The sequence below is a fragment of the Callorhinus ursinus genome, unplaced genomic scaffold (assembly GCF_003265705.2).
Source record: "Callorhinus ursinus isolate GAN/ISIS: 27379988/994484 unplaced genomic scaffold, GSC_fseal_2.0 scaffold4, whole genome shotgun sequence".
Classification (NCBI taxonomy): domain Eukaryota; kingdom Metazoa; phylum Chordata; class Mammalia; order Carnivora; family Otariidae; genus Callorhinus; species Callorhinus ursinus.
This window is the reverse complement of record NW_027397066.1, coordinates 15,406,348-15,417,609: the sequence shown is the minus strand read 5'-3', so window position 1 is coordinate 15,417,609 and position 11,262 is coordinate 15,406,348. Positions and strand designations below refer to the sequence as shown.

At 36.7% G+C, this 11,262-nt stretch overlaps 1 pseudogene; it reads right to left on the bottom strand.

The window, feature by feature from the left end:
* Positions 1–10,824: 10,824 nt before the first annotated feature.
* Positions 10,825–10,956, bottom strand: LOC112836181 (U4 spliceosomal RNA; annotated as a pseudogene).
* Between the last annotated feature and the right edge of the window lie 306 nt (positions 10,957–11,262).

The following is an 11,262-nucleotide window of genomic DNA, read 5'->3' as shown; positions in this document are numbered from 1 at the left end:
ACGGGCACATCCACTGTGTCCTATGGAAAATAATCACTGCTTGATTTGATTGTGTACTCAAATTAGGGGTTATTTAAGGAAAAGTGGTTACTATATCCTTAAGCTGCTCTGGCTTGAAGTGAGCTGGGTGAGATGAACATCACTTTCGTCAATTCCTTTGTGCCTTAAGACTGAGTCTGACTGGCAAACACTAGGCATGGGGCATCCCCATGCCCTATAAATCTGTATGGGAATTTGACAATGAACTCCCTCTCCCCCGCTGCTGCAGCAGCCCGAGAAGGTTCTCCTTTGACACTCATATCTTTAGACTCTCATAATAGAATAGTCCATTGACCTCACAGAGCCTTGAGGGGAAAGAAAATATTGAAATACATTAAACACAAATTTGAAAGCTTATAAGAAAGAACAGTGGCAGACAACTTGGCCCAGTTGTGTTCTAGTGCTTGGTGCAAAGTAGAGCTTATAAATGATGGACTTGGATACCCAAGTCAGCTAAAGAGATTTCTAAGAAAATGTTAAACACACAGCCTAGTTTCTTCTTGCTACGTAGCCCTAGTGTGCAACATTGGAGCACAGAGAGATTGGCAAAGGGATTCTGAAGCAAAGGGGAATCGGCATTTAATGATTTGGAAGATTCTCAGCCTATCCAGATAGGGTTTTCTGGAAACAGGGCCAAGTGTGTGGCTGGACAACTGTTTGCTAAAGAGATTTGATGTGTGACTCACGGATTCAATCAACCATCTCAGAGAAGCCAGGAATAGAGATGCATTTATCCCAGAAAATATTTGTGGAACACCCCTTTTTTTTTTCCTCTCTCTCTCTCTGATGGCTTGGACTCACATGAATAGCACACGAGGCCAACTAGGACTTTTAGAAATTTGTATCAGCAGAAACATTATCAACCTGGATTCAAAGGGATAGATATGAGCTATAATGATAAGAGAATGACCTTGAGGGCAAAGCCACAGTGCAGAGGCTGGAAAGGTTGCCACGGCCAGTGTGGACCCAGAGGGCACAGGCCCAGGGAGAAGGGCCATTTTCTGGATTCTGGAGGGCAGAGATATCAGTGGTTTCAGAGTGTGAACCTCCATTGAGGAAGTGGGTCTACCACCCCAATGGGCCCAAAGAACAGAGCATCCACTCAAAAATGTTATTTTCAAGGCTTAAAATCTAATGAATTGTGCAAGACTGTTGAATCACAGATCTGTACTTCTGAAACAAATAACGCAACATATTTTAAGAAAAAAGAAAAAGGAGAAGATATCAGGAGAGGAAGAATGAAGGGGAGTAAGTCAGAGGGGGAGACGAACCATGAGAGATGATGGACTCTGAAAAACAAACTGAGGGTTCTAGAGGGGAGGAGAGTAGGCGGATGGGTTAGCCTGGTGATGGGTATTGAGGAGGGCACATTCTGCATGGAGCACTGGGTGTTATATGCAAATAATGAATCATGGAACACTACATCAAAAATAATGATGTAATGTATGGTGATTAACATAACAATAAAAAATAAAAAAAAATCCAATGGAGTTTGTCCTGCCAAATTTCAGACTTGCTTAGGGTCCATGACCCCATTTTTCCTTCTAGTTCTCTCTTTTGGAATGGGAATTCTGTCCTACGCCTATTCCACCTTGTATTTTGGAAGCACATAACTTGTCTGTTCTTACAGGCTTATAGATAGGAATTTTTCCTCAGAATGAATCATACCCTAAATCTCACCCACAGCTGAATTAGATGATGTTTGGATAAGATTTTCGACTTGGATTTGAAAATGGAATGGGTTAAGACTTTGGAGAATGTCAGAACAAAATGAATATACTTTGCACGTGAAAAGGACAAGAATTTGGGGGAAAATCAAAAGTCAGGCTGTTGTGGATTCAGTTGTGTCCCCCTAAAATTCGCAAGTTGAAATTTTAACCCCTAGTGCCTCAGGATGTTACCATATTTGAAGACAGAAACATTACAGAGGTCGTTAGGGTAGGCCCTAATCTACCAGGACTGGTGTCCTTATAAAAATGGGAAATCAGAGACAGACAATCATATAGGGAATATGATGTGAAGAGAAAGAGAGAAGGTGACCACTTGTGAGCCAAGGAGAGAGACCAGGAACAGATCTTTCCTTCGCAGCCATCAGAAGAACCAACCCCAAGGATACCCTGATTACAGGCTTAGTCTCTAGGGCTCTGAGACAAGCTGCTCAGTCTGTGGTATTTTGTTATGACAGCCCAAGCAAACCAAAACAAATAGATATGATTGAAAGTCCTTAGTTCCACCACAGTCTGCAATGAAGCTAAGAACACAGCCTTCATTTTATCAATTCAATAAATAATTAAATGCCTACTGTGTGTAATGCCCAGTACCAACGGCTAAAGGGGATCACAGAACAGTTAAGATTCAGTCAGCTTATGGATTTCAGTTTGAAATAATCATATTTTAAAAACGGGAAAATATGAGTCAGCTCTAACAAATGGATTTCTTGAAGTAAATAAGTTCATGCATTTGAATTGGAAAACTTCAAAAAAATATTGTTGTTTCTTTACCTGACCCATCTGCCACCTTTAAAAATACTCATAGCACTGCTATTAGAAACTATAAAGTTATTGTTGCTAAAGTACATCAAGAAATGAAAGCAGTTGACATTCTCATAGGGAGTACATCAAATCATCGCTTGTTTAGCAATTCTATGCAGAGTTAGATCTGTTTTCAGCTCAAACGTATGTGTTAAGTATAGTACTTATTTTTTTATTTATTTTTTATTATGTTATAGTAATCACCATACATTACATCATTAGTTTTTGATGTAGTGTTCCGTGATTCATTGCTTGCATATAACACCCAGTGCTATTTATTAATTTACACTTTGGGGTATGCATAAAATGTATAGCATTTACTGTGGTGAGCTGTATTGTCACTGAACAAAGTTACCTAGTGACAACTGTTCCCTTTATTTTAAAGTATTTTGTAAGTTTTTCCTAAGTACCATTTAATTACAATAGTCTTAATATGTTGAACCCCAAATTCTCTGGAATATGATTTATACATTTTATTTTATTTTGCATAGAGAGAGGTTTTACAAGTACTTTTTGAAGTATTCTTTGATTTTATCCATCGAGCGAGATAATTATCATTATATTGTAGTGTTATTTTTTCAAAAATTAATATCATATTTGAAGACAATACATCTGGCTAATTAATTATAATATATGATGTGAATCATGGGACAATTTGTTGATAAATTCTACTAGTAATGATGGGAATTATTCATGAAGACAGTCCATGCATCAGGATAAGACTACCACCCGTATATTTATTGACCAATAAATTTAGGAGTACAGGTAGTATAGGAAAAAATAAGAGAGGTATCAAAGCTTTATAAGTTTATGAAAAGTTTAGTTGTAGAAATGAGAGTAGGGAATAAAAATCATTAGTGTGGCACCAAGACCAAGCAAATAGTGATGGATTTTCTGTAATGAGCTGTCTTGACCATATCTGGCTGTTGAGCAGAATGGACTTCAGTAGTGTGAGGAAGGTCTAGCAGCGAGATCTGGAAAAATAGCTGGTCAACTGAGTGGTTCGCTTTTCACTGATGAGAGTGACTGCAGTTATGGAAATAAAAGGCTCCATATATGTGAGATTAACGTAGCCTTCTTGGACTAGTGTTCCATCAGGATGGTTTTATCTGGTGTGTAGGAAATAGCAAGCTCTTGACAAGTATAGGTGATCCACCTTCTTGGGAGAGGGTCCCACAACAGGGTGAAAATTCAAGGACATGGGTTTTGCTTTTAAGAGAAAGTAGGATTTTTGAAAAACCAATCCTTGTGTTAATGTTACCCAAAATGGTTTGAGATTCAAGACTGAGGATATGCTTCATGTTACATTTAATATCACATTACACACAGGTATTTTGGTATTGAGTCCATTCTAAACTAGTAAACTCTTCTGAGAAAATTATACTTTTAGTGGTCACAGGAATCTTTAATTGCTAAAAATAACTATGGTGCGTTATACTGCAACTGAACAGAGATATGGTGATCATCTGTATTCCCTTTGCTTTCCAATATTCTGCTTTTACCATTTTCTAGTTGATATGCTAAAGGCATACTTTCAATCACTCATTCATTTAACACATATTTGCCATATGCCCAGCAGGCAGCAGGAATAGAAATGAGAAAATAAGGAAATATTAATGTCTGATATGATTTACTAAGTGCGTTCTGAGGGAATGAGTAAATATATATTTCTGAATGAAGAATAAAATTCTTAATTGCAGGTCTACTTCTCCCATTGTTTTGGAAATGTCTTTGCTGTTCTTAATGGGGTGAGATGGGTTATAGTGATCTAGCGAGACTAACCCAAGAGAGGACTGCTCAGTGCAGCAATGGGAGAAACTTGTGACACACATGAGCCTCTGTAATTACATATACAGATCCTTTCAGCTGGGCTTGGTAATAGGTAATAGCGTTTTTTTTTAACGATTTTATTTTTTATTTGACAGACAGAGAGACACACAGCAAGAGAAGGAACACAAGCAGGGGGAGTGGGAGAGGGAGAAGCAGGCTTCCCGCCAAGCAGGGAGCCCAATGGGGTGCTCAATCCCAGGACTCTGGAATCACGACCTGAGCCGAAGGCAGACGCTTAACGACTGAGCCACCCAGGCACCCAATAGGTAATAGCTTCTTTATGTATTCCATGATGTCAAAATGTATTACAAGGACCTGAGAGAAGCCAAGAATACTAAGGTAAACCCGATTTGATAATATACGTCACCTTTATCTTAATCCCTGCGTAACCAGATTTAACAACTGAAAATATGATACCCATTTAAATTCAAATTTTAGATAAACAATGAGTAAATGAACATCTGTGGCAACCCTATCTCCTCCATGAAGCTCACTACTGTCTACATCACAGAACCCTTGGCCAACATCTAGAATAAAGCCTTTTAACTGGGTATACAATATTCTCCATCAGTGTCAGTACTTACTCTGAGAATATTCTCCATCAGTGTCAGTACTTACTCTGACAGTGATTCTCAATCCAGGCTGTGGGCACATCCTCCGTGAGGAAAGGGTTTTACTTGTGCTGTGACAAAAAGAAAAGTTGTGCCTCTGAAAAAAATCTTTCCTTATGCGACTTATGTGTGATGTATGGTTCCTAGAGGAACATATCCATGTCCATACTTATCAACTCTGAAAAGAACATATCCATGTCCATACTTATCAACTCTGAAAAGAGGGACATATCCATGTCCATACTTACCAACTCTTTCCTGTGGTGAATGGGGCAAGGTGTGTCTTCAGTCTTTCTTCAGATGGGTACTCTGTTGGAACCTCACAGCAGTGATACTAGTATATTATATTTTTACTATATATACTAGTGATACTAGTTATTATGTATATATATATTGTTTTATATAATATATATTATATATTTATATTTATTAAATATTCATATTTATTTCTATTTATTATATATCAGTATATTATATATAATATATTTATTATATAATATATATATTATATATATAGTCTACATGTCTCTTTATCTTATGGAGGAAGGATGAGAGAAGTTAAGTATAGTAGCCAGAAAGATAAAAATAATGGAAAGTTAAAAACATACACAAAAGTTAATCACATAAGAATTGGCAATATATTCAAATAATTGCAAGACTATAAGAAGTATAAAATAAATCACCTCACATTGAATTTTTTTATGTATGGATTTAATATATTATTTCTTTTCTAACCCCAACTTTTATTTATGAAAAATTAAGACCAACTTTAAGAAGCTTCAATATTCACTCTTATTATTTATTAAAAAAATTAAGGTATCAGAATGCTTATGGTATATAATGTGATCTTGGTTTTACACATTTATTCACCTGTTTGCATTATTTCAACATATTTCATAAACATACCATACGTATATCTTTACAATACCTGATAAAGATTTAGCTATCTGGCATGTATACATGTGTTATTAGTTTTATATTAGCTTGGATTACTGTTGTTACTATTCTCACTGCTGCTATTCCTACAATTATCTAATGAGCTTTTATATATATTTCTTATTTTAAATCCTCTCAACTCAGCCGCCCTTTAAGCTCTGAATGTCTAGTCATTTTTAGTGCTATTTTATAAACAAAGGTTCAGGGAGATTAAGTAATTTATCCTCCACCCTACAAATAGACAACATCAAGAAATGCAATTCTTGGTCAGAAACTATGTCTTATAACTCGAAAAGTAAATCTTTTCCCTCTATGCCACACTGCAGTTGGCCTAGTCTTTCTTTTTTTCCAGGCTTACAAAGAGATAAATAGAGAATGCAAAAAGGAAGAGCTACTTCTTCCTTATGTTTTCACGATTTCTCTATTACATAGATGAGAAATTGGACCATTCACATCTTTTAATAAAAGTTTAAAAATTGTAAAAGTAATTAAGAACACTTTCTGTAACTACTCATTTTCAAAGATGCTTTCTCCTCAAAGAAGCAAGATCAAAATTGTAGGCATAGGGAAGCACATACTAAATCATGAAAACTATTTTTCCTCATTGTCACAGTTAATACATTAACTGTTGTCAGCGAATGAAAGCAAGTTGAAAGCATGTTTTTATCTTAATATCTGAATTATTTATGAAATGATGGCCTTATTTAAGGATTACCTAGGAAATTACCTTATAACAAATTAGGGGGCTGTGATATATTAAACAAAAGGGACTATAGGGGTCTCCCTTTATCTTTTGGGGGTACATTCCAAGAACCCCAGTGGATGTCTGAAACTGCATATTAATATCAAACCCTATATATATGTTTTTTCCTATACATACAGACTTCTGATAAGATTTAATTGATAAATTAGGCACAGTAGAGGGGCGCCTGTGTGGCTCAGTCATTAAGCGTTTGCCTTCAGCTCAGGTTGTGATCCCAGGGTCCTGGGATCGAGCCCCGCATCGGGCTCACTGATCCGCTGGAAACTTGCTTCTCCCTCTCCCACTCCCCCTGCTTGTGTTCCCTCTCTTGCTGTGTCTCTTTCTGTCAAATAAATAAATAAAATTTTTAAAAAATAAATTAGGCACAGTAGAGATTAACAACAATAAATGATAAAATTATAACAATATACTTTAATAAAATTTATGTGGATGTAGTCTTTCTCTATCAAAATATTTTATTGTACTGAACTCACCTATCTTCTTGTGATGATGTGAGATGATAAAATGTCTGCATGATCAGAGATGAAAGGAAGTGAATGACACAGGCATCCTGACATAACATTAGGCTGGTATTGACCTTCTGATGATGCATCTGCTTCCAGCCTGTGTTTGATCATGGATAACTGAAACCACAGAAAGCAAAACTGAGGATAAGAGGGACTACTATATAACAAATATCTAAATCAAATAGGATATTTCTGTATTTTGATTGCAATCAGTTGGGGAAACAAAAGATGAAGACGAGAAATGTTAAACAATAATAATTAATAAAAATAACGGTTCTGAAATATAACATAGGTGATGTTACAAGGTAGATCTGGCTGCATCATATTCAAAACAATGTGGACTGTGGCATGAAAGAGACCTAAATGTGATTCCTAAAATTCCTTTGTCACAGTCATTGTCTAGAATATTAACCTATTTTAATTTGCTGCAAGGTACTTATAATCATTTGACTTTTTAATTTTTTATTAATTTATGGTCTCTCTTCTTCTACTACTGTAAAAGCTCCATGAGAACTAGGGCTCTCTCTGTATTTTTCACCTCAGCATCCCTAAGGCCTAGAATAGTTCATAGCACATAGCAGAGGCATGAGTGAGTGAGGGAGTGAATGAGTGATCAAATTAGTAAATTTCCCAGTTATTAGCTGTGTGGTCTTGGGCTTTTCTTGGCGCTCAGATTTTTCATTTGTAAAATAATATTAAATAATAATTTTCTCAGATTATTAAGTGTAAAATAAGTAAAGCATACTGCATAGTGACAGCAGGCATAGAAAGACTCAGTAAATGACAGCTATTAAAATAAATGTGGCATATACATACAATGGAATATTATGCAGCCATCAAAACACTGAGATCTTGCCATTTGCAACGATGTGGATGGAACTAGAGGATATTATGCTAAGTGAAATAAGTCAATCAGAGAAAGACAAGTATCATATGATCACAATGATATAAGGAATTTGAGAAACAAGACAGAAGATCATAGGGGAAGAGAGGAAAAAATGAAACAAGATGAAACCAGAGAGGGAGACAAACCATAAGAGACTCTTAATCTCAGGAAAGAAACTGAGGGTTGTGGGAGTGGTGGGGGGTGAGAGGGATGGGCTGGCTGGGTGATGGACATTGGGGAGGGTACGTGCTATGGTGAGTGCTGTGAATTGTGTAAGACTGCTGAATCACAGACCTGTCCCTCTGAAACAAATAATACATTATATGTTAAAATAAACAAAAACAAAAACAAAAGAAAAAGATAGTAGGAAGGGAAAATGAAGGGGAGTAAATTGGAGGGGGAGATGAACCATGAGAGACTGTGGACTCTCAGAAACAAACTGAGCGTTCTAGAGGGGAGGGAGGGGATGTGTTAGCCTCGTGATGGGTATTAAAGAGGGCACATATTGAATGGAGCACTGGGTGTTATATGCAAACAATGAATCATAGAACACTACATCAAAATAAATAAATACATACATATATATATCAATATTGTGAGAAATAATAAAATCAGTCAACAGTAAAAAAAATAATAAAAATTAAAAAAAAATAAATGTGATACTTTCACCTTCACCATAAAATAATTAGACATCCCCACCCCATTGTGGGGTTTGGTCACATATGGTGTCCAATGTCATGTGAGCAGATGTGGCATATGCCACATCTGAATGGACACCTATGTCTTTCACTCATCCCTCTGCCATGAGAATATGTTGTTTTAGATCAGAGCTGTACCTTCAGAATGAAGACATGTGCAGCAGACCCAAACTGGAGGTCATCTTGAAGGAGACACTCAGGAATGACCTGCCAATATGTAAGAGAAAGAAAAATATCTGTTGTTGGGAGCCCCAAAGATTTTGGAGTTATTTGTTACGCAGGACAAGCTATTGGACATTGACTATTAAAATGTGGGGCACCTGGGTGGCTCAGTCAGGTAAACATCTGCCTTAGGTTCAAGTCATGATCTCAGGATCCTGGGATCGAGCCCCACATCAGGTTCTCTGCTCAGCAGCCATTCTGTTTCTCCTTCTTCTTCTGTGATCTCTCTTGCTGTCTCTTAAATAAATTTTTAAAAAAAAGTCTTAAAAAAATGTTCTACGGAATTTCAAAAGATGAACTGCCCATCTTGGAATAAAATTAGTTGAGGAAACATGAGTTTGAGTTGACAAAGGAAAAAAAGAGCAATATGTTCCTGTCATGAAAACAAGATATGTAAATTGCCGACCTCCCCTTTCAGGACATCAGTGTCTTTTGTTTTGTTGTCTTTGGTTTTACTTTCTTCTTCACCCCTCCCTCTCCACCTAATTCAGTCCATTCACCAAAGGTCCCCTAAATCTAGTCACTGCACTATTGGCAAGACCAAGCACAATATGAAACCTGGTTACTTCTGGAGCCATTTCTATTCTGGACTTTATACTCCTGCTATACAGAATTAGTTGATTCAGTTCCTTAACGTTGTCATACTGTTTTCTGCTTCATATACTTTGCACAAACCTTGTCCTTTGCCTGATATGTTCTCCTTCTGCTCAAAAACACCATCTCCTCCTAATTCACCAGTGAGGTCCTCAGTCTTAACAATCCAGTTCAAGGGTTGATCACTCTGCTTATCATCATCACAGTGACATCTCTAGGACAAGTTATTATTTAATTACCTTTATTGTCCTTGGTGGTTAATACAAGACCCAGCATCTAATATGTGTCTGACAAATACATGTTGAGGTGAGTTGGAATAACAGGTCATTTCAAAGATTAAACAAACAAACAAACAAAAGTCTAGAAGAAGCATTCTGACTAAAATCCAACCTATTTTAAATTAGGTCTTCATCATTATATCTTGGTGAATTAGGTTAGAGATAGAATTTTGAATAGAAGAGGAAATTAAAAGAACTCTTAAGCCAGAACATGACCTTTTCCCCCAATCTCTCCACCAGTAGTTTCAACACAGACATTAAAACCTGGTATTTGCTATGTCTTCAGTTGGTACTTAATGACTTCAGGTCAAGATTACATCAAGAGCTGGTAGCTTTAAGCAAGAGAGAGAGTGGGGGTGGGGTTCTGGTTTTGAACAAATAACCTCAATTTCCTTATTTGAAAATCAAAATGATAACATTTTGTTGTATTTATCAGAAGGTTGGTATTAGATGGCCATGAGGAATTGTGATGTATGTTGTATAATTATTGTTATAATAAATGGACTCCAGTCTTACTTTTTTGTTATTCCCCAAGCAGATATGAGCTGACAAAGGACCACAGGAGAACATGAGAGTGTGTATAGACAGAAGAAAAGCTACCCAAGGGCCAGAAATGAGCCTGTGAGAAGTGGAAGTCACCCGAGCTAATTTTCCAGGTATTACAATTTACCCTTAGGACCAAAAATAGTTGAGAAGTCTGAAGAAATAAACAGAGGACAATAATGTTATATTTGTTAAATAGAGGAAGGTGAAGAGAATAAAGAAATCCCGGAAATGTGTGGGAGGGAAAAAAAAAGACACAGAACTTTATTTTTCATGCCATATGGAGTTTGATCATGAAGAATCTTTTTGGTTGGGCCTATAAATGGCTACTCTTTGTAAGATTTCCTTTCTTGACTTTTGCCTGCAACATATGGTGCCTTGCTGTAGACTTTAGAAAACATATTAACTTCCTATTTGCTCTTATGTGTCCTCAGTCAGAGAAATACATTTAATTTTAATTAGCAATAATCGCGCCTCGGATAAACCTCATTGGCTACGATACTGCCACTGCGCAAAGCTAAAAATGCATTTAATTTTAAAGCCAACAAAAGCATGTAACAAGGAAGACCTACTTGGCTGCCACAAAGAAATGAAATGATGAATGGGACCATCAATAATTCACATGTTCTGTGTAGATGTAACAGATTGCCTGATTGTAGAAAATGACTTCTACCTTGGTGAAGAACCAACAAATTATTCCTCGTGGGTCTCTTTGACTCCCTACCTTTGTCCTTAATGTATAAAGTACTTCTTATTTCTGACAAATGCAATGCTGTTTGCTGGTCTTAATGAAGGCCACACTGGTGGTCAACTGATAAAATATGT